General features: G+C 43.8%; 1 long non-coding RNA gene across 2 annotated transcripts in view; it reads right to left on the reverse strand.

Annotated features, from left to right (window-relative positions):
* Positions 1 to 4,671: 4,671 nt before the first annotated feature.
* LOC308468412 overlaps positions 4,672 to 23,372 on the reverse strand; it is a 32,805-nt gene continuing 14,104 nt past the window's right edge. For both annotated transcript variants that reach the window (XR_013981639.1, XR_013981640.1), the window contains exon 4: positions 4,672 to 6,684. This is a non-coding gene — a long non-coding RNA (uncharacterized lncRNA). The remainder of the gene's footprint in view (positions 6,685 to 23,372) is intronic.

A 23,372-nucleotide genomic window follows, 5' to 3' on the forward strand; every position in this document is an offset into this window, starting at 1 on the left:
CACACTTACTAGAGAGTAACTCTTATAGAATTCCATTCCATTATGAGTAAACATGCTTAGGATCATGCTAGACACTTAGTAGTATGACCAATCCCAAAGGATCAAAGTAAGTAACGATTTTTTTCCCTTGTATTTTCATTGAACTTAACATCTCCTGTTAAAATGGAACAGATCTGTAGGTGCTCTTTTTCCATCACTGCAGCTTCCCAGATGATAATATCTGTCATTGTTACAGCTCAATAAACTATTCATGTTGACATCCATCTCTATTTCTCTTTTATATTTGAGTCAGGTAAAAAAACAACGACAATGGGTGCGCTAAGCTGGTGCCATAAACTGGTAATGGACTGGATGAGAGCCAATAACTTGAAGCTCACTCCAGACAAGTTGGAAGTACTGTTGATAAGTAGCTCATTTAACCAGGAAGGTGGAGTTCAACTTCTTTCTCTAGGACGGTTGTATCTGCCCTTACAGTGCCTCAATCTTGGATGGCACTGGTGTTTTGGAATGCCTTTCACCAGCTCTGTCTAGAGCAGGTTTGGAGAATCTTCTGCCTTCCAGATGTTGCTGAATTGCAGCTCCCAACAGCCCCAGTAAGTGTAGTCAGTAGCCAGGAATGGTGGGAGCTTGGGACTCAGCTACATTGGCAAAGAAAGAACGCTTTATATGTGTTGTTTATGCATTCTAACACTGTGATACCAGATGGCGCTATGGAGTTCCATACTGTATTTGCTAACCCAATTTCTCATACAGTGGTACCTCGGGTTACATACACTTCAGGTTACATATGCTTCAGGTTACAGACTCCGCTAACCCAGAAATAGTACCTCCGGTTAAGAGCTTTGCTTCAGGATGAGAACATAAATCGTGCTCCGGCAGCGTGGTGGCAGCGGGAGGCCCCATTAGCTAAAGTGGTGCTTCAGGTTAAGAACAGTTTCAGGTTAAGAACAGACCTCTGGAAAGAATTAAGTACTTAACCCGAGGTACCACTGTACAAAGTTTGAAACACATTTAACTGAAACTCTTCTTTGATGTGTCTAGATCCAGCCTTAGAGATACCTTGCCCACAATTATCTACTATGATAACCTCTAATTTACAGCAATGTGTTGCTTGCAGAGCTACTTCTGAAGACCCTTCAGAATCTTCAGTTACTGCAAAATACAGCGGCAAGACTTGATCAAGACCAATTAGTCAGAGGCAGACTTTGGTAATATGGCACCCTAAGAAAGGACAAAATTTGCCCCCCCCCCCCAATAATTCTTATTATCATAATGATTCTTTTTCATACAGTTGGATAAGATACAGTTTCTTACTGGATCTTCTCAATATTATATATTTTGTGCCTCCTTGGCTCGGCACCCTAACCGGGGGAACTGCCCGCACTGCCCTATATCCAGTGCTGAATTAGTTGGAGCACATATCACATATTCTTAAATATTCCTACTGGCTATTGGCTGATTTCTGAGTAGCACATTAGTGCTGATACACTGAGAGACCTACACAACTTGGGATCAGTGTACTTGAAGGAACCTCTGTATCAGCCTGTCTGCGTGCTGACATCATTACCTTAGACACCCCTCCAAATCTCCCCATCATCAAATGACAGGTGGGTGGCCTGCACAGTGGCTCTCCACTTATGGAATTTTCTGCCCAGGAAGGCTAGCCTGGTGCCTTCTTTACACAATAGGCATGTTTATTTCCCCAGGCTGTTAACTGCTAATTTGTGTAGACTTGCTGCTGCTGCTAGTTTTTATTCATTGTTTTAAATGTCCAGGTTAGTAGTTGTTCTGGGGTTATGCCACCTGTTCTTTTTTTTTTAATATAATTTTTATTAACAAACGAATCAAATCACATTAATTCCAAATTACAAAGCCAAATTTTTAAATTTTTGTTGGGGGTACCCATGCTTCGAGCTCAGAAAGGGATCCAAACATCTCTCTTGCTGCTGCTTTAACTGATTCCCAGTTCTGTCCAAATAGTATTCACAGTTCTGTCCAATCTTCTCTTTATTATTATCCTCATCTTCTTGTTGTTATCATATATTCCTTTCTTTGTGACCTCTGATAGTCTCCACAAGCGGGTTAAAAACAAACGTTGTTATATCCTGTGTGGATTTTCCATTCCTCCAAGAGCCATATTCAAACAGACAGATGCCATTTCAACACTTCCGTACAAAACATTCTTAAAGTCTGCCCATTAGTCCTCACAGGCCTGTCATTCTCTCCTCAATCTTCTTAGGGGGTTCTGCCAGGTCAAACTCACAGTCCGATATAATAACAAAGCCATGGTCTCCTCCCCCTCGATCGTAAATCCTGCAACCAGGCCTGCTTCCTAACGAGTCTCTTTTTATAACTGCGTCATTCCAAAGGCCTTTCATTCCTTTCCAGATATTCCACAAGCCATGTCTTTGATTAGTAATTCATTTCCACACAGTTCTTAATCATCCCGCTTATAATCAGTAATTGCAACGATTCTTCCGGGGGGGGGGATTGTTAGGTAATCACATAAGATAAAAAAAGAAAAGTTCCCCCTCCCATTACGTCCCGTTCCGACATACCGACCCTTTGATGTGTCTTCTTCTTGATATAGTCCTGTTGAATCCAGCCCGTTGCTTCACTTCACAGAGGTCACTTCAATTAGCAGTCTTAACTCCCGCTCTTCACTCGAAATATGTGCATTTGCTTCTCTCTAATTGTTTATTTTGAGCTGCTGCAACCAGGCCGCGTGATCAGAGACAGCGTCCGGGAGAGCCATCCCACACGAGTGCTGTGCGCCTTGTGCCCTCATCCCCTTCTTTCGAACTCGGGGGTGATTTATGGCAACCGCAGGTGAAGCAGTGTTCCCCATTCCCGTGGGGTAACAAGGGAGGCTGCATACTCCCATATCAGCCTCTTAATTACCTCGTGTGAGACGGAGAGATGGTATTGACGGCCATCTTCCAATGCGCCCCTAGCGGGCCCCCGCTGCTGGAAATCATAAATCGTGATTCATAATTCATGATTCATAATTCATAAATATTGTGAATTGTAAATCATAATTCATAAATATGAATCGTAATTCATAATTCATAAATATTGTGAATCCTAAATCATAATTCATAAATATCATGAATCCTAAATCATAATTCATAAATATTGTGAATCCTAAATCTTAATTCATAAATATCATGAATCCTAAATCATAATTCATAAATATTATGAATCGCGAATCATGAATCGTAAATCATAATCCGTGATTCATAATTCATGATTCGTAATTCATAAATATCATGAATCGTAAATCTTGTTGATTCTTTTATTGCTGTGAGCCACCCGAAGAATATTTATATTGGTGTTTGGAATAGAAAACAAATAAATAAATTATAGAATATAGCTTCCCCACCTCCACCCCTCCCTTGGTTTATTAAAGAAGAAGAAAATTATACAGTCCTTCCTAGAATTCTGTGGTGGAAAACACAAAGAGAATGTCATTTTTTAAAAAGACAAAGGCATGTAGTATACCTTTTGAACTCAGCTTGTATTTTAATTCCGTCAGCTCTTTAATTATACTTTGTGGAGTGTGATGCCTCCTGGTGGTTGTCTGCTGTTTTAAAATGTGCATACTCTCTCATTTCAGTCCTGCTGAAGGGGGGTGCAGATCAGTTCACTTCTCTTGTAAGATTTGTGGTTATTGCTTTTCATGTCTTCTAAACTGAAATATTGCTATAGTTGTACAACCAATAATAAACAAACATTGCAGTTCATTGCACTTGATGCAAACAGGTCTGCCATAAGTGGAAAACAAGGCTGTGGTAATACCTGCATTTTCTTTTAATAGGCATGAATTCATTCAGAATCAATAAAATCTTAGGCTCCCTTCTGCCAATGGCTACAGGTGAGAGTTGCCAAAATGCAATTAACTCTTCAAGTTTACTTCGTTGCTTAAATTTTAATTCCCTATTGGTATATCTATGTGTGTTTTGTTTTCAGAAGGGTGACTTTCACATATATTGACAACATTGCTGCAGTTGTAATGATATATTTAAAAGTTACTGCAATAAGTCAGGGTCTGCAAATGTACTTACCAGCTTGCCAATAAAGAGCTTTTAAAAATTATTGTTAAATGCTACTCCAGTCTCCAAGAGGTAAGAGATGCCAGGGATTCTAGCACTTGCCCTGAGTTCAATTTCCTTGGAATGAAGGTCGGCAGACACTGTCGTGTCATTAGCATCTATGGATTTATTTACACATATAAACAACCTGAGCATAGGATGGAGATGCTCACAGTATTAACACCCCCAAATATATTGAATCTCCATGAGCCACAACTTTGGATCCAGCACTTAGCGAGCATGTCTCTGTGTCTCCAGCTACCAGCCCACTTCCAGCTCAACTCATGTACAACATTGGCTATTGTTCTCCTACAAAGATGGGGGGGGGGGGAGGCCCACCCATTTGTTTTATGGCACAGAGCAACTCATTTGGTTATGCAAATCATGGTGCTTAATTAATCAGCCAAAGACAGTACCTAAACAAAGGAACTGGTTTGGCAAACTTGCTCTCAAACATTCTAGCCCCTCAGATACAGGATCCCAAGAATTGGGAGGAACTCAGGGCATCATCCAGGCTGATCTTCCAAATTCATAACAGTATTTGTTAAGTTGTGGGTTGACATAGCAGACGACACAGCGATTTCTCCAAAGCAGCTCTTTATTTTGTAAGCTGGAACAGAACTAAACTAAGGAGCTCAGTCAGCCTACTTATATAGAGCTCCAGAACAATGTAACTGTTGCCATTTTCTAAAACTATCCAATCACTGAACGTCACGTTTCGATCCTTCATTTGCATAACTATCTACAGTATCCCCTTGCTGGCCCAGGGTGAGAACTTCAGTACATAACAGTATTCATTCTGATGAGTCCTTTGTCCCTCTTCTGAGCTGACAAGCACCAAACATCTTGCTGCCTTCCACAGCTGCTTCCACACTTTGCATTTAGTGTGGAATAACCGTGCTTCATTTAGTTGGTCAATTTATATACCTCTTAATGCCAAAATAGGCATTAAGGAGACTCTGGTCAGGAGAACATGGAAATGCCTATGTAAACTTGCTGTGTTTTTTTAACACAGCATCTATTTAGCGTCATCAAATCATTGTTCTCCTCTGTGTTCCTTGTGTTATTTCCACCTTTTCTCAAATTACAGAAATCCAAACTTTCTGGAAAGTACAGAACACAATATATGCCAGGTATAGATGGCCTTAGCACAGCCTTCACCCACCTGGTGCTGCTCCCCCGGGACTTTGGACAGCAATTCTCATTGACCCAAGTCAGGTGGCTGCCTTCATGTTATACTTCTTTCTTTAAAAGACACCTGGTTGTGCTACATGTAGTGATGTACTGAGTGGTTGAGCCTATTTCCATGCAGCTATATCTCTGAACACTGTCTATTTCATCTTTTCAGTAGATGCCATTGTAGCCACATATTTTTTCAGTATTTTAATTCATGCTTTTTTAATTATTAAAACACTGTGCAATAGTGTTTAAAGGGGGGAGTTTTAAAAGAAATATTAAAAATGAACATACATAACCACTTTGCCTTTTAAAAAAATATTTGCAGTTGGTGCTGTTTTATCAACTGCTTAATTTTTTTATTTTGCCAAACACTAACACAATATGTTCAATAACTGGCCTTTAAAAAGGCTTCAGTTCAGATTTGATAAAGACTGGGGAAGGTCCCAGGGGAAGACCTAATCCCACCAGAGGACCTTAAAAACAATATGGACTTTTGGGCCCCTACTCTGGCCTCACTCTTCACCTGCAATGACACCCATAGCCAAGCCCCCAAGGACTGGGGGCTTGCAATCATTGCCCCTATAAAAAATATTTTAAAAAAAATAGTTTCAAATGGTTTAAAAAATGATGAACCATCTCTTCCTTGCCTTGCCTACTCAGCTGCTGTTCCCAGAACACTTCGGGATAGTGGCCTGCTTCATACATAATACCAACCCGCAATTAAAGCAAACCAAGGTTCATAAGCCACACAGACTATGGTTAAGATTCTGGTGGTTGGCAATAAATAAACCATAGTTAACCTGCTGGGCAGGGTGTACACATAACACTAAGCCATGGTTAGGGTTTCAGGCAGGAATATTTCCCAGTCCTGCTTGGAAATGCCGGGACTTGAACTTGGGGTTTTCTTCATGCATAGTGGATGCTTTGCCACCTACTGCCCTGTTCCCCACCTCACTGGCCAGTGGCCACCACTGAAACTTCAAACGTGCTTCACAATACCTGTTCATTCCAGCAGGGCTTGTGCAGAAGTACTCCCTAGTAGGCTGTGCCCTACGGTAAGCTGTGGGAGGAACCACCTGGATTTGCATCTTCAGGCACCAAAACATATTGGGCAAAACCATACTCAGCAAACTAAATAAACCCAAGTCTGAAGGCTGTGGAGGAGGGACATCAGATGGAAAAGGACGGGACTTGTCAGAAGTGGTAAGCAGAGCAAGGAGGGACTGAGTTGTGACTAGCTGGGCGGAGGCCTTGAAAGTAAGCCAAGGCTGGATAGGTGGATACTAATAAATTGCAGGTACTGGAGCAGGATCTTCAGCATCTGAAGCATGGATGTGATGAGCCAGGAAAGCAATTCCACCACACTGGCGATGAGAAGCGCACAGGCAGTCAGGAAGGAAGCCTCTTTCACACGCTGAAGGTGAGAAAAGAAAACAGGTGGAGGAGGTTTGTGTTATTATGCTGCTGGCCAGCTTGAGAGCTGTAAACGTTATAATGCTCATAGAATCAAACTGAGTTACTGTATTTGTTGGGATTGTTATGTTTTGAAATGATGTAATATTATTGTTATTATATTGTTATTGTAATGGTGTATCCGTCTGCATTTTTTTGTTCTGTCATGAAATGCTTTGAGCATACACATTTAAATACTAAACTAATCAAGTAAGGTGATCTGTAGGTGCCACTGTTGAACAGCAGCTGAAACAAGAGTACAGGTAAGCAGCAGGCAAGCAAGTCTATGAGTAAATAAGGAGCCTGGCAGATTGGGAAAGCAGTAGGTAACATGAATTTGGGATGATGGCCGCTGTCTTTTAAAAAGGTATTGGGCAAATGCTTGGAGAAGTATGGGTCTGTCAGTGACCACAAGCTATGACCATTAACTGCTACATTCTGAGTCACTGTTAACACATAACACTGGTTACTAAAGCAGAGCAGGACTATTGCCTTCAAGCCCTTTTTGTGGTCTTCTCAGAGGTATCTGGTTAGTCACTACAGGAAGCACCATGCTGGACTAGGTACCCACGTAGCCAGATCCAGTGGGGCTTTTCTTTTGTTCTTAAGCTGAGAGAGGCAGGGAGAGCAGGCAGATACCTGGTGCAAGAGAAGGGAGACTTAGGGAAGACAGGCTCCTGGACAAAGGCCCAGACCTGAAAGCAACAGTTCCTCTTCTTCTTTTGAAGTGCATCTTCAAATGTATAATCTAACCCTGTGGAGCCTGCCCTTCATACGTCCATGTAGTGCTAAGTAGGTTAATAATGAGGATATGTTCCCTTTAAAAATTGTCCTCTTGGTTCCTGGAGGCATCCAATTGCCTCAGCACAAAATGTTCCACCTGTTATTTGCCTTGAAATAAAAGAAAAGGGAGGCATTTCCTTTAAATGCAAATAGCAGGCAGGGCAGGCTCAGCCCAAATTTGGATCATAGCATAGGGGGCAAAGGGTTAGACCCTGCCTCTCTGCCCAGCACACCAGGGTCCTAATCTAGATTTGGGCTTCCTGTGCTTGCTACTTCTACTTCAAATGCCTTTCACACATTTTCTAATTTTGTGTATAGTGTTTTGCTGCCTTGGCCCTGATGCATGTGGGGTGGGTCTGCCTATCGTTGGCTCTGGCTCCATGTACTTTTGGTCTCCCTGCCTTTAACCGTACCAGTCCCAAGAGGAACAAACCACCACTGGGAATGTCCTCCTGCTTCCTTGTGTTGTGATGCAGTGGCCAGCTGGTAGTTTGTCCTGGAGATTCATTTCACTGCTCTCTGCCTCTTGTCTTGCTGCTTTTCCAGCCAAATTCATGCAAATGCTCCTGAATGGACAGGGGGGTGCTGTGGCTCACATCCAAAGCCACATGTGGCCAACCATACATCAATAAACTGGCATCTGACCATATTGTATTGGCATGCTCTGATAAGTAAGGATGAGGGATTCGGGTAGGAGAGGCAAGGAGGGTTAGAATCCTATGGTTATTTTTCCTGCACCCTAAAAGCCAGAGCTAGAGTGCAGCATTTCTGTGTCCCATAGAGTCATATTCATACATTTCTCATCACTCAGAGACTCCCTGGAATTTTTCCTGTCCAGCTCTCCAGGTATAAGGTATAAAATTTGAACTCAACCATTGCATTAGTAGAAGCCAGCACAAATCCTGCCAGCGTAATGGGGATTTCACCCTCTCCTCCCCCATGTGCCCTCCCCAAATCAACTCTGGCTTGTTGAGAAAATCCCCAGAATAGTACATTGTAGGAGGAGGCAGGAGATCCTTTAATCTGGCAAGCAGAAATGCTTGCCCCGATGGAATGAACATAATAGTATGGTGTTGCGTTCCTCCAGAGGCATCCAACTTGTTGCTGGTTTGGTCTTAAGTATCTGGTGCTTGTTTTTGAACATTGCTTAAGTGTCCACTATATTTCTGAAATGGAGGAGGATGGGAAGTAAACAAGTAAGATGAGTATCTCTATTGACTTTCGGGCTCTACTGCCCATTAGCTGCCCTGCCCACTGTCTCACCAGCTCCAGTGGTCATCAGCCACTACAGTGGTACCTCAGGTTACATACGCTTCAGGTTACAGACTCGACTCCGCTAATCCAGAAATATTACCTCGGGTTAAGAACTTTGCTTCAGGATGAAAACAGAAATCGTGCTCCAGTGGCGCAGCGGCAGCAGGAGGTCCCATTAGCTAAAGTGGTGCTTCAGGTTAAGAACAGTTTCAGGCTAAGAACAGACCTCCAGAAGAAATTAAGTTCTTAACCCGAGGTACCACTGTAATTGATTCAAGAGACAAATGATCATATGGGTTGACTTAACATTTTGGGGTTGAATCAGTCTGGGCAACTTTGGGAAATTATTACTATGCAGGCAGAGAGCAAGACTGTGACCATTGTTGTCCATGCGTTAAGGTATCTGCCTTATATCAAGTCAGAACATTGGTCTGTTTGGCTCAGCATTGCCTACACTGAATCCTAGCATTTCTCTAGGGATTCAGACAGGGGTGTTTCTGAGTCCTGCCTGGAGATGCTGGGGGTTGAACCTGGTACCTTCTGCATGCAAGGCAGGTGCTCTGCTACTTCCCCAACACCCAAGTGTTTTTCTGCCGTTAATTACACAGCAATCCTGGCAGGGTTTCTACTGCAGGTATGCAGTCATGAAAAAAATAAAAGGTGAGTGGGTGTGTACCGCTCTCTGCCGAAAGTGATCAAGGTGTTCTAATTGGCCTTGGTATCAGGAGATGCAGCCTGAAGTTGTTGGCACGCTGGTTGGGCAAGCACACCTTGGGAGTTACATGACTCCCCTTTCAAAAGTTACTGTGTAGAGCTGCTCTGAGACACATGGCCACCTCACCCCGCAAGTGGCTACTCTGTGGAATATAGACTGTTTAGGCACATGAGGCTGCCACCTTGAATCCAGCCATTGTCTGAAAGGGTCTGACTTCATGGTGGTCACATGTATCCTGCCTTGGGATCCATGACTGAAGAAAGGTGGAAGACAAGATAGTTAAATAATCAATTCCCTGATGGACACTGTGTTGGATGGCTGCACTCTTGCCTCCACAGTCACAAGTGATATGCTTCTGAATTCTAGCTGTTGGAAGCCAAAGGAGGAGAGAGTGCTGTTGCACTCAGCTGTTGCTTGCAGGCTTCCCATTGGGGCATTTGGTTGGCCACGTTGAGAACAGAGTGCTGGGCTAGATGGACTATAAGCCTGCTCCAGCTACAGGGTTCTTCTTATTGGGCAACTCTCATTTCCCACTGGGAAAGCTTCCCGGTGGCAGTGAAGGGAGCTAAATGCAAGGTGGTTGAATTGAGTGGTCTCCCATTTTCTGGTGTTAAGGGACAGCGGGGAGCACACCGTGTCTCTTACACTCCTTTTCAGCCTTTCGTTGACAAAAAGTGTAGAAGGCATACTCCTGTGGTGGCCTGACCACCAAGAAATGGGACAACAGCTCAGAGGTTCCACAACCTGTTGCCCTCCGGTAGTTTTGAACTAGAACTCACATCAGCCAATGGATAGGAATGATGAGAATTTTAGTGCAAAACATCTGGAAGGCACCAGGTTGGTGAAGGCTGCTGTACAGCTTGGATGGAAAGCCTGTGACTCTTCAGGTGTTGTACCACAATGCCTATTACCCCTGATGTTGGCTGGGGCTAATTGGATCTGGAGTCCTATAGCTGTTGGGTGGTCACAGGTTCTTCGCCCTCTTCTCTATGTCAGTCTCCTGATTCCCAGTGTGGTGTAGTGGTTAAGAGTGGTGGACTCGTAATCTGGGGAACCGGGTTTGCGTCCCCGCTCCTCCACATGCAGCTGCTGGGTGACCTTCTGGGTGAAGTCACACTTTTCTGAAGTCTCTCAGCCCCACTCACCTCACAGAGTGTTTGTTGTGGGGGAGGAAGGGAAAGGAGAATGTTAGCCGCTTTGAGACTCCTTCAGGTAGTGATAAAGTGGGATATCAAATCTAAACTCTTCTTCTTCTTCTTCTGGCCCCGACTAAAAAGAAAAGTTGCTGGAGAAAAGTAACTGTAATGCATGGGGCATGAGGAATGGTGCCTCTTATCAGTGCACAACTTACGGGGGGAAGGGAGAGGAAACTTAAATGAAGTCTACCAGCCCCACCCAACCATTCCCAATTTTAGCCAAATCAAGCTCCCTTCTAAAAACAGTTGTTCATCCTGTTGCTAGGAGACTTTCCTCTTCCCCCCTTCCGAAAATCTCCCTGTTCCTGTCGTGTTTCTCCTGTAACGTAACGTCAACTTCTGTTTGTTTCCACATCTGTTATTTCTCCACATAAACACGTCATCATGACTAGCGATGAGGCAGCTGACACCAGCTGCTGTCCAGCCTTATTCCTGCTATTTTTATGACTTATCTGACCACAAGTGGGGGCTGAGAGCTAAGTCAGCCTGTTGTCTTCAGCTCTAACACTCTGCATGTTGAAGTGAAGGTCAGACAATATGTGATGCAGGAGACACATAGTGCTAGCCCAAACGTACGTACTCAGAAATGGGGCTGACTCTTAGTAATTCTGTAGAGGATTGCATCTTCAACCACCTTTTAAAATAAGGCATAGGGGCTCTCAGTTTGATTGGAGCCATGATGTCAGAGGTGGGGGTGTTCCCACATAACTCAGTGAAACACACAGGAATAAACTCCTACTTTCACTGACAGGGAGGAAATGCAGGGGCTTTTGTTGTATTTCCCCCCCCCCCAGGCAAATATCAGATTTGTAGCAGGAGGGTGCACTAGACCGGGGGGGGGGGGGAGAGAGAAGGTGTAGTGGGAAGGTTTGAAAGCTTTCAAAATACAGAGCCTTCTTTTAAATCAGTTGAGATACCTGATTATTAATCTTCTATATCAGTGTTCTGCAGGTGTTTTAAAACTGTGGGGTGTTTAAAAGGACAGTGAACCTTTTTGGCTCCACGGGCCAGATCCTTATCAGGATCAGCCTCACTGGCCAAATTTGACAGGTGGGCAGGGCTACCCACTTGCCGGTTGCATGACATTACCAGATCACATGATTGACAGACACTGACCACCTGAAAATATTTTGCTAGAGTGATGTTAAAGATGGGAAGGGGGAAATGCTACAGAGAGGCAAACCACTCTCTAAAGCACCCCCCCCCATTAAAGGTTGCTCCAGTGAGCTTTAATAAAGGGAGGGAGGTGCTTCAGAGAACATCCACTAAAGGTCTCTCCAGTAAAAAGGTAAAGGGACCCCTGACAATTGAGTGCAGTCGTGAACGACTCTAGGATTGTGGCACTCATCTCGCTTTAAAGGCCAAGGGAGCTGGCATTCGTCCGCTTCCGCAGACAGTTTTTCTGGGTCATGTGGCCAGCATGACTAAGCCGCTTCTGGCTAAACCAGAGCAGCACATGGAAACGCCGTTTACCTTCCCGCTGGAGCGGTAACTATTTATCTACTTGCACTGTGTGCTTTCGAACAGCTAGTTTGGCAGGAGCTGGGACCGAACAATGGGAGCTCACCCCGTCCCGATCGGCAAGCCCAAGCAGCACAGTGGCTTAACCCACTCTCCAGCAGTATGTCCAATATGATGTCTGGTGCAGGGTAGGCAGGCACAGCTTGACCCAAACAGCCTAGTGGGCCAAATTGGGGAGGCCAACAGGCCAACATTGGCTCACATACCAGAAATTCCCCACCCGTTTTAAAAGTGGAAGGTAGGAGCTGGTGGGAACATCTGGAAGACATCAGATTGGCAAAGGTTTCTTTCCAATTGGCCAGGACCCCTCAGATTATAGTGGTGTTAAGGAGCCAGACTTTTTCAGTGGTCCATTTGGGTCTGGAGTGCAATGATGTGTGGTCTCTGGGAGTATATAAGCATGTTCAAGTAGAAAGGAAGCATTCCAGAAATCTGAATACCAGTCCACAGCAACAGGTTCTGCAAAACAGGTCCAGAAGAATGTATGGCCCAGCTGCAGTTTCTGCAATTGTTTCTCAGCTACTGCAAGCACTAAACACAGAAACCCAACTATACCTGTGGGTGGGTTGATTCACCAATTACATCCAGCATTCCCATATTACACATTGTGGCTAGTTGCTGTTTTATCAGCGAAAGCCTGCAGGCTCTCACATTCCTAGCCTGGCCGCAGGAGCATATGAGCCACACCACACCACACCAGGCTTCTTCCATAGTCTTATGTATTTGAAGTGGGTAATGGGGCCCCCTTGGACACAATGCTGATTACAATGATCACCCTCAACAGTTATTTTATTTATTTCATAGAATTTATGCACCGCTTGGTTGTTTCACACAAACACAGAGCAGTTTACAAAAAGAATAAAGCAGTGATAGTATCAGTAAAAGCAACATTTTAAAACAATCAATAGCAGATTGGCACCCATATCAGCATTCTAGATATCTGGGTAGGCTTGTCTAAACAAAAATGTTTTTAGAAGGTGCCAAAAAGGGTACAGTGAAGGAACATGCCTGGTGTCAAAAGGCAGGGAGTTCCAAAGTGTAGGTGCTGCCATTAAAAGATCAGTTATTATAAATGTGAAATGAGTAACAGTGCAGTGCCACAGATCAAAGTGGTTGAGTGTGCATATATGGGGTATAAAGTGTATAATGTATTTCAGTGGTAAAGCATGGGTTTTCCCAGGGGAAGTGCCAGGACCAAAAGAAAAATGGGGGAAAAGAAACCACCTGGACAGGGGTCTGGAAAACACAGACCTATGCCTAGAAAGTGTGGAGCAAAGTGTGAATGAGCCCTTAGTATATTTTCTCTCTCTTTATGGTCTAGGCTAATACAGAAAAGGGTTGGTGTGTAGCTAAAGATTTGTTCAACACTAACAAGCAAGATTTACAAGATTATCAAGCTCAATTAGCATTAGTGTCGCCCTCCAAAGGTGCTTAGTATGGCTTTCTTGCACTAAACTTTTAAATCTGGTATTATGGAGAACAGCTTTTAAAATTACATTATGAAACAATTAGTTTCAAGTTAAGACTCTAATGATCAGGATAAACCTTTTCTTTATCCCAAATTCTGCACGTGCGTCCTAAACCACTGTGCTCTGGTGCCAAGAATCTGTACCTTACAAGCTAATGCTGCGAGGTTTTTCTGCAGATCCACTTCCTACATGGGATCAGTTCTGGTTTTTGAGGCCTACAGATCTGGACAAGGTGCTTGCGGCTGTCTATCTGACTTCCTTCTTGGATCTTGCCCAACATAGCTCTTTTGGGCAAGGCAATGGAGAAGTAACCAAATGAGTCCAGAGCATGAGGAATACATCTTTATTAAGTCAATATTTTGATTTGTGCCCAGAAACACACTGGGAGCCACAGTGGATGTGATCCTTCCATTCACCCAAAACTCCAGACTTCCTAGTATGTATCACTCCTATGTCTATTTATTCAGATGACAGGAGGGCTGGCAGGACTGACATATGCTGAGCTGTCCCCATAATACAAGAGGTGATATTGGGCACACCATCCTTACACTATCTGATGGCACACTCCAATTTGGGTTGCTTTGTCCAGGCTTCCAGTTGTGCAGCTTTCAAAAAATGAAAACAGAAGTGGCAGACTCAACATATTCTTGGCTTGTCTGCTGTTATTGTGTTGTTGTTGTTGTTGTTGTTGTTGTTGTTGTTGTTGTTGCTGCTGCTTGGGTGTGTCTTTCAACTACTTTGCAAGGGGCTGGGCTGTGTAAATGACAGCTGTTATTTCTATTTGTAGCACTAAAAATAATGCACTCATCTCCAATGAACATAAAACAGTAATTTGCATTGCCTTGAAATGACTCCAAAGGCTTCAGAAACAAATAATTTTTTTGCCAATTAAGTATTGAGTAAGCTTTCTTAGAGTCACTAATAGCAATGTAATTATTGTAATTCTTAGTATTTCAAATTGTAGTTTCCTTTAATATTGAAACAACACTATGCTATGCTTCTATTTTTACTGTGATTCAGGAGCCCTCAGAGAATGTTTCCTGAGATGATTGCTGCTATATTAATTACTAAAATTGCCTGAAGGTATTATATATTTTATTTTATTTTCATCTTGGTTTTTGATCCAGAAGGATCCTCAAGGCAGCTTACCTAAAATTACTAACATATAATTACGTTGTTGTTGCTTCTCTTTCCTCCAACACTTAATGTACCTTGGAAGCAGCATCTCTCTCCCCTGCCTCCGTTAACATTAAGTTGTTGTGGCAGCTCCCATTGGCTTTCATCCTAGCTCATCCCCCAGCTGCAGCAACTGTGTGGTCCTCTGTCAGGTGATGTGCTTTTTACTCTGTCAGGTGATGTGCTTTTTACTCTTTTACAGTCCAGGTACTCCATGGACTGATGCTGTTTTACTATCCAACGGCCAAAAAGAAGTAGTCAAGTGCAGCTGTTGTGCCTCAGGTGAATTTGTAGTTGACGGCATTTGGATGGTAAATCCTTAAAACATATCTGGTACATCATGAATACAATCCATCCAAACTTGCAGTGCAGTGTTAAGCATGTTTACCAGGGCTCATCAGTCTGGAAAGGGAGCCCATATAGAAGAAGAAAAACTCTGATCCTAAACCTTTGCTGCCTTGCAGAATATCTTCAGGACAAGAAAAGGCAAAGGAATAAACCCTACACAAATCAGAGTGGAGTCCCTAAGAGTGGGTGGCACATTGTACGTCTCCTTCAAGCAACTCCTGCAACCAAGCTGGTGCCAAAGAAATTGCTTGGCTTTCCTTTGGACCACATCAGTGAGGCTGATGGTAGGGGGTATTGTCCTCTGAGCAGAACTCTCCTCACCTCAGCGGACAAACCTCAAGATACTTTGGGCAAGGGCTTACCCAGGGGTCAGCAACCTTTTTCAGCTGTGGGCTGGTCCACTGTCCCTCAGACAGTGGTGGGCCAGACTATACTTTTGGGGGTGAAATGAACAAATTCCTATGCTCCAGAAATAACCCAGAGAGGCATTTTAAATAAAAGCACACATTCTACTCATGTAAAAACACGCTGATTCCTGGACCGTCTGTGGGCCGGATTGAGAAGGCGACTAGGCCGCATCCGGCCCCCGGGCCTTAGGTTGCCTACCCCTGGGCTTACCGATTAGTGATGCAACACCAATACAGTAATAGAGGAAGGATGTCCTCAGATGCTTGCTAGCAAATTTCTGTCTTCTATCTACTGCCTTCCAAAAATATTTCAGGAAGCGCAGGAGGAAACCTCAATTGCCTAATGGCTTACATTAGACAGGAAGGGGGTGGGGAAGACTGGATGAATGAGAAAAGCACTCTGCTGTTCTCATTTGTACATGCCTCTGGCCTCTCTTTCCAGTTTCCTAGAACAGTGTGGGCCTCCCTCACACCTTCTGAAATCTCTTAGAGAATGAAAGAGTTGTTTCCATAACAGTGGAATCCAATCCAGGAAATGACACTGTGTGTAAGAGACAGAGACAGAGACAAAGGGAGTCAGATTTGTAGTGGAGAGAGAGCAGTGAGCAAAAGGATTTTGTGTTATTGCCCTCTGTCCCTTGCTTGTGTGCCATGTTTAGGAGTTGTACTTTGTTAAGGGGGGGGGGCAATAAGAAATAAAGATTATTAAGTCATTTGATTAATTATTAAATAAATTAAGGTAACCACAGATAAAGTTTTTGTTTACCGCAGGCCAGTGGCGTAGCATGGGTTGTCAGCACCCAGGGCAAGGCAAGTAATTTGCGCCCCCTAACCCGTGGATTTGCACCCCCTAACCCGTGGATTTGCGCCCCCTAACCCCCAGAAGTTGCGCCCGGTGCGGCCGGCCCCCCCTGCACCCCCCACGCTACGCCACTGCTGCAGGCTAAAATATAAAAATCCTGGTGTATTGGGTTTTAAAGCTTCTGTTTCATTCACGATACTATTTTTTGAAAAGATAATCTTGTGGATTGTTCCAGGTTCTAAGGACATCCTGGCAGGGTAAACTTACGTTCTTTTTGCTGGCTACTCTCATTAAGCAAAGTGGCAGCATCAGTCAGGGGGCAGGTGCTGAGGGCTGTGGAACAAGGAGTGCTGCAGTTTGCTTTGCTATCACCCAAGCTAGTCTGCTGCCCTCAGGATCCTGCCTCAGTAGTGAAGTAAGATTCAAGTGCCAGTCTGACTGGCTTATGTATGAGGAATGGATAGTTGCATGATTTTGTCCTTAGCTTCAGGCAGCAAAATGACTCAAGACTGGCTATCCCAGTCTTCGGTTTACCTGCTGAGGTACGTCTCATTGAGTTCAATGGGGCATATTTGCAGGGAAGTACCGGTAGTGTTATGTATTGAAGTTCTCACCCTGGCCACCAGGAGTATCGTGTATATAGTTTTCACTCAGGTCCATGTCAGTTACTTTAGGTGGGAAACCCTGGGTTGTTGTTGCTACAATGTTGACAGCCGGCTGCCTATAAAAGCAGGCCGGCTGAGCTGTTTGCTGTTCAGTTCTGTTCTGGCCTGTGAATAAACAAGAGCTGTTTGAAGAATCGCTGTGTCGTCTGATATGTTCACCCACAACTTAACAGGTAGGTAGATTGTTGCAGCCATGGTTAGCTACCCTCAGCCGCCTGGCTTTAGAACAGCACTGTGAGTGCTGTTACCAACGCAGCAGGTGCTATGGTGCTTGGAAAACTGGGCAGACAATAATGACAAGGGAAACCAGCCAGTTCATTTTTTGCTTTGCTTTCTGGCTTCTTGCCAGAAAAGCAAAGGGCAAGACCTTTTCCTTTGTTTTCACTTTCAGCTCCTTTGTTTTTAAAACATATTTTTGGTCTGCTGTGCCCAAGCGTGAAAATGCACTCTCCACCCACACAGTTTGAATGACCTGAGGCTGCACAGTGAGCTTAACTGCTGCCAATTGACTTTCCAAGTGAGAGTGGCAAGTCCCTTTGTCACCAGAAGCCATAACTCAGTAATGGCCCTTCAGCCACTGTTGCAGCTGCCCACCCAGTACTGTCACTGCTCTGCCACTATCTGAAAATGTTCCCCCTTTGCTTGCCTTTGCTCACTTCCAAGTGCAGCCCATCTGTCTCTGCCATTCCTGACTGGGATAGCAAGCTGAAGCAAGCACTTGGAGCTGGGGTGTGGTGCATCTATGGGTCTGGATTATCTGGACTTTGTAAGGTGTGAATGTTGTTGTTTTTGGTGTGTGCATGTGATGATGATGTAGTATAATTTTTGTGGGTTCTATGCTTGTGTGAGTCAGTTAAGATGAGATACGGTGGTTTGCCCAAGGCTTTCTAGGGAGCTTCATGTTTGAGAAGCAATTTTAAACTGGGTTTTCCACCTTCAAGCCCCAACCTGAGCCACACTAGCTCTGCACTCGCAATTAGCAATTAAGGGTATCTCAGTCCTACTAGAGTCTAGGAGTGGTACAAAACTATTTAACAAAGCAAGGTGTCCATTATTCTGAAAGATAGATCTTTTTTCTCCTGTCATCCATTAGGCCTTGCTACTGTCTTACTTAGATCTATGAGGAACCTAGCCCAGGAACACAGGGAGCTGCCTTAAGTCAAATTGGACTGTGCGTCCATCTAGGGGATTATCCATACTTACCTTCCCTCTGCTCTTTCAAGGCATGGTCTGCGATTTAAAGCTCCATGTCTGGGCATTCCCTTTCTTTTTGCTCCACAGCTTTCCCCACAAAAACCCCTGCCCTTTAAAGTCTAATCAGAACAAACAGCAACCTACAGAAAAACCTAAATTGACATTTGCTCTGATTGAGGACTAAAGAGTGGGACTTCATGGGGCCAAAGAAAGAAAGAAGGTAAATGTAGATAAGCCATAGCTCAGCATTGCCTATTCTAGTTGGTAGTGGCCTTCCAGGGTCTCAGGCTTGTTTTTTCACACTTTCCACTAACTTGATGACAAGGATTGAACCTGATACCTTCTCATGCACAGCATATGCTCTACTGCCACTCAGCTATGGTATGTCCCTAGAATTCTCAAGGTGGGGGCTTACATCTCTCCCAAGCTCCATGCCACACATCTCTGTTGAAGGAAGATTTAAGACAGCAGAGGCCCTGGTAATCTTCACTTCCTACACACTGCAGTCCAGATCCTGCTTGGGTTCCCCTTTGGCTACTGCCGTTAAAAGAGGTGGGAGACCAGAACTTCTAGATGCATTCATAGATCTAATATCATGACTGTTTGGGCCCTTGCAGAGAGGGGAGAAAGAATAGCTTTGTGCCCCAAAGACCTTACAGTCTAACAAATGTCAATAGAGGGAGGGGAGGTGAAGATGAGAGAAACAAGCAGCAGAAAGAAAATAAAAATGGGAGAGGCTGAGGAACAAGGGACACCAATGTGCCTGATTGGCATTTGCTTATTTTCATACCCTCCAAACTGACATTGAAAGTGTTAGTTTCTCATTAAAAGTTAATCTTTAATGACCTATAGGGAGCAGTAGTCAGAGCCCCCAGCTGCTGGGACAGGAACAGTGCCTGCATTCATATGCCGCATAACGGAAGGGTTGGGAGAAATGGAATAGCAACAGGTGTGAATTTATGTTCCTTGGGCACACAACAATTCTCATTCAAAGAAGCTGAGTGGAAGGCAGGCTTGGCTACAGAACACCATAGAGGAACATAATCAGGTGATCAGGTAATCAGAAACCCCAAATGCATTATGCTTTGACTATCGTTTTTAGCAGGGGTTGCCAATCTTTTTGGGCTTGTGCACAAATTTGCAAACTGGAGAAACTATCATGAGTGCCACACACAAAATGCAACCAAATACACAGCACAACTGACTTTATTTACTGCAGTAGAAGACTTATTTCAAACCTAATTTTGGCAGAGGTAGTGAACTTTGGGAATCAGGGAAGCAACCTTTTATTTTATTTTTTAATTCTTTACATTTATATACTGTTTGATTGCAAGGGGAAAAACTTCCTCAGGTGCATGTTCATTCATAGTCACCACAATGTCTCCAGCAATTAGCAACCACGGAACCATAGTATTGTAGAGCTGGAAGGGACTATGAGGGTCCAACCCCCTGCAATGTGGGGTTAATCTCAATCCTGAGATTAAGAGTCTTATGCTCTACCAACTATTCCTATAGGAATCTAGGAAGCTGCCTTACGTTGAGACATAAATTGGTCCATCTAACAAAGTGGCTCTCCCGGGTTTCAAACAGAGGTCTCTCTCAGCTTAACAGTAAGGAAATTCATTAACAACAACTCCTCTTTAGGACTTTGGCTACCATTATTGTAAAAGGTAAAGAGACCCCTGACCATTAGGTCCAGTCGCGGACTCTGGGGTTGCGGCGCTCATCTCGCTTTATTGGCCGAGGGAGCCAGCGTACAGCTTCCGGGTCATGTGGCCAGCATGACTAAGCCGCTTCTGGCAAACCAGAGCAGTGCACGGAAACGCCGTTTACCTTCCCGCCAGAGTGGTACCTATTTATCTACTTGCACTTTGACGTGCTTTTGAACTGCTAGGTTGGCAGGAGCTGGGACCAAGCAATGGGAGCTCACCCCATTGCAGGGATTCAAACACCGACCTTTCAATCGGCGAGCCCTAGGCTCTGTGGTTTAGACCACAGCGCCACCTGCATCCCTACCATTATTGTAGCCAACCAAAAATGTCACAAGATAGTATGCAAGCTTTCAAGTTCTCTAGAACTCTTCATTAGGCTAGCATACCACCTAAAACTAATATCCAGCTTTGCACATCTAAAAACTGCATCATTTCCTGTGTTTTCTTCCTATCAAGGAAGAATAACAATAGAGTTTTATATTCTAGAGATGTGGAATTGGCCATGGTATGAAATTTGAAAACTGTGTAGCACCTAACAGAGCCCACTTTAAATGTCTGCTACCTCCTCCCACATGCCATATTAATGCTCTTACCAGATGCAGACTCTACTCACCTGTAAGACCAGTAAGTCCAGGGTCTAAGGTTACCTAGCTGCACCCCTGAGCACAGGACAGGCTAGGAAGTGCAAATGAACACAACAAAACAGATTATTATCCTTCAGCAAAATTATGATGGTGGTGATTCAAAGCCTCAGGAAATAATTGTTGACATGAGAATGGGGTTGTTACAAGTGTGTGCCTACTTTCACCTGTGAAACGTTGGAGGGGTGGGTTGTTTTTTGGGGGGGGTAGGCTTCCCGCCCTTCTAAAAAAGAGGACCCTGTCTTGGGCTAATGAAGGTTTATCTGAATTGTCAGCTCCAATGTCATCTTAGACCCCTCATTGTTTTCTCTTGTAGGATTAGCCAGCAATGCAACTTCTCATATGAATTGTCAAAGACAACACACACACTCATGGATTTCCTTCCATCAGTGGCACCACGTCACTGCAGCCATAGCAACCGCTTTCATCTTAAAGGCACAGGAATGCGTAATGTTCCAGTTGCATGAATTCAAGGCAGCCGCTTTGTTAGCCTTCCTCAACAAGACAATGAATGATAGATTATTATGTCCCGTCTGGGAAGTGGTGGGGGAGAAACTCTCCTCTGGGATGGTAGTGCTGACTCAAGGATAATTTATTTCACTGAGGGAGGGTGGTACGAATCTCTTGGTAAGAAGAGAACAAGAGCAGCACAATTTGTGCCTCCCAGCCTGCATATTTTTCTTGTCTGCAGCAACAAGAACCAACTGTTCAGAAATATGCTGCCGTCACCAATATGGAAATAGATTGCCTGATAAGGAGCTACTGAAATAAACTTGCTTTGTAAAGACAATGGAAGTGACAAGTACCTGAATGAGAGGCTTTCACTGATTCTATTTTGTAATTCTTCTAAAATACTGAAGAAATGACCTTTAATTCATAGTTTTCCTACTATTGTATTTTTGTATTTTTATTCATTTTTATCCCTTGTGGCTTTAAATTATGACAAATACAATGAATTTCAACATGACAAAAAATAATGCAAGTGGGACCTGCAATGAAGTGTTGTGGAGTGTTTTGTTCCTAGCTGGCTGTCCGGAACTCTGCTCTGTTCCAGGATATTCCGTTCTATTAACCCTCACCCTTGGAGGTTTCGTGCCAACTCCTCCAGCATTCCATGGCCACTGGGCATGCTCGGTCTTCATTGAAGGGATTTCACACATGAGTTCCCCTCCCCCCTAAGTTTTTTGGTACTTCTGCAAACCCTGAGGTTTACCTAAGTCTGCTGCTACCTCCCTCTTGATATTCTTGATATCCTCTTACTAGACATTCTATTAAGGAGTAGAATATCTTTATCATTACTAACTATACAGCTCTTTATATTCTGAACTGAAGGCAAAGTTTATTCTTGTTGCTGAAGAATACTGTTCCTAGCAAACCCAAGATCATTGGATAGAATAACGTTTTTAACTGTAGCTGCTTTTAGAATGTTTTTAACTCAATTATTCCCAGCATGTTTTAACTGTTCCACAGTGTATTCCTTCGGGAGGAAAAGAAGGACAATCAATAAAATCATCCAGTCAATAAAATAAGCTGTGTTACATATCTAAGCAGGCTCAATAATAAAAGATCTCTGGAGGAAAGGACGTCAAGGGACAAGATTGCCAGTGCATCAGATTTATCATCAGAGGTCCCTCTCCAGATGCATCTGCCTTCAGAGATTAGGTCAATGGAGGTTGGGAAGAGGCACTCTAGGGTTATGCAAAGACCACAGAGAGGCATTGTCTCCCCTGGAAACTTGCCTGCCACCTACAATTTTTGGTGGCAAGTGAAGACCTTTTTTCTGTGATAGGGATGGAACAAACATTCAGAGCAAATGTGTTCACAAATGCAAGCACTTCTGCTCAAATCAAATTATAAAGAGTCAGAATGGCGCAGCCCATCTCAAGCATCGATTTTGATCACCTGAGTCCACCATTCTCCACTGCTGAGTTCCCCATCCATGCCTCCCAAGAGGGCAAAGAACTCAGCTTAGGAGACAGAACTAGGATGACAGAGGGATTCATTGAAGATGGGTTGAAGCCTGTAAAGTGGGATCTTATCGTGGACATGTGTGCGTGCCCACAAAAAATCATAACAAAGCATCCCCAAAAGTCAAAATAGGGACCACTTTGTACTAGGAATAAGTACAAGGACATTTAGTATAACTGTCACTTTAATTACTTTAAACACGAAGTAGTGGTTATCTGCTGAATAAAGTGTGTCTTTCATTCTGCGCAACTGTACAGACCGTGTATTGTTCCTTCAGGCTAAGGTAAAATAGACAAGAGAGTATGTTTGGTCTGCCTATAAGGAATAACCTGCTGAGAAACATCCTAAAAAGCTTAATAAAAGAGCTTCACAGGGCACAAAAATAATAAAAGAAAAATACTCCTATGGCTATTTTCTGATAAATCCAATGGGTGAAACAGGTATAGGCTTAGATTTCAATTGTGAAGTAGAGGCCAATTTATACATGATGGGTGGGGTGGCAGCAGGAAAGAAAAGTGCAGAAATGGCTAAGAAACCTTGGCTAATAAGCAGGGATGGTGCATGGAAGCTATGATGCAGCAATGTATAGAGGGCCACTGGTTCTGATAGTAGCCTAACATGTTCCTAATACTCCCATCAAAGAAGTGGCACATACTTGGGTGGTGGCTAGCTATGTACTTAAAGATGCCACAAATAAAGGTCCTAAGTGTGAGCTTGCGTCATGTTTTGCATCTAACAGAGTGTACACTGTTCCCTATGCTTGGGTGTGGGTGTGCCTCTAGTTTTTTGAGCCAGGGAT

This window comes from Podarcis pityusensis (assembly GCF_964106645.2).
Source record: "Podarcis pityusensis genome assembly, chromosome: Z".
Lineage (NCBI taxonomy): Eukaryota > Metazoa > Chordata > Lepidosauria > Squamata > Lacertidae > Podarcis > Podarcis pityusensis.